Below are 1,432 nucleotides of genomic sequence, written 5' to 3'. Positions count from 1 at the left end.
TTTTTAGTAGAGACGGGGTTTCACCGTGTTAGCCAGGATGGTCTGGATCTCCTGACCTCGTGATCCGCCTGCCTCAGCCTCCCAAAGTGCTGGGATTACAGGCGTGAGCCACTGTGCCCGGCAACCAGGCTGGTCTTGAACTCTTGGCCTCAAGCCATCTGCCCACCTTGGCCTCCCAAAGTGCTAGGATTACAGGTGTGAGCCACCACGCCCGGCCTCACTCACCTAATTTCAAATTGGTACTCTTTCCATGACACAACACTGCCTCCCAAAATCCCTTCTACAGGACATGGCCAAATGCAGGCTACAGGCTGCTGGTCCGGCCATATCCCTGTTTCACTGCTTTGCCAAAAGTTTTATCTTCAGTTGGCTAGGAAATATTTTTTATATTGAAAGAATAGCTCAGGCTTTCTAATGGGAATTGATGAAAAGTAATTTTTACGTCGATTTGTCCTAAACCAAACTTGCTGGACATCATCTCTGGCTAGAGCTTTATTCCTTTTTTAAAATTAAAAAAAAAAGATGACAGCATTCATAGGGGACAAAATATTTCCAGGTTACAAACCATTTTGTGAAATTCCCGTCTTCAAGAGTTGAACGGAAAAGGTTCAAATCCTCGCATTGTGGAAGGTGATTGAAGGGCATTTGATTCCCTTGAGTCACAGGAAACCCACAATTTATTCTTTAGTAATAAAAACTGCATGTGTAATCATTGAGACCATGGAGGGTCAACTCAAATTAAAGATTTTATGGCTGGGGGTTATATTAAATCTTTTCAACAATTTATAGAAGGGATTTGAAATATGTCAAACTTATTTCTTTAGGTTTTATGCAAGAGAAAGATTTTATTGCATTGAAACACAGAAGGAGGAGAAAAATGACTCTGAGTTCACCCAGTTCTCACCCCCGCTAATGATCTATTGCTCACTTTACAATCAAAGGCTGGGTATTAAGCTGTCTGAAGTCAACCTCTTCTAATTAAAATGAAAGTCATAAAGCAAAAGTATTTCAATAATTTACAATAATCATCCCAAATGTATACAGCACATATACTGAAGAAATGTAAAGCATTTCATATTTTTTATTTCTCTCACCTGTACCAAAAACTAAAGGCTCTTGGGAGGATTAAGGGAACATTCATTAACTTAAATATTTACAGAGTAAATGAGTATGTATGTGTTTCTATGTGTGTGTTATGAAGGGGAAGATGAAACTTACACGTCTTTTATCTTTTTTTTTTTTTTTTGAGATGGAGTCTCACTCTGTTGTCCAGGCAGGAGTGCAGTGGCACTATCACAGCTCACTGCAACCTCTGCCTCCCAGGTTCAAGCGATTCTCCTGCCTCAGCCTCCTGAGTAGCTGGGACTACAGGTGTGCACCACCACATCTGACTAACTTTGTATTTTTAGTAGAGATGGGGTTTCACCATGTT

Source organism: Colobus angolensis, unplaced genomic scaffold (assembly GCF_000951035.1).
Source record: "Colobus angolensis palliatus isolate OR3802 unplaced genomic scaffold, Cang.pa_1.0 Scaffold500, whole genome shotgun sequence".
NCBI lineage: Eukaryota > Metazoa > Chordata > Mammalia > Primates > Cercopithecidae > Colobus > Colobus angolensis.
Note: the sequence above shows the minus strand (reverse complement) of the source record.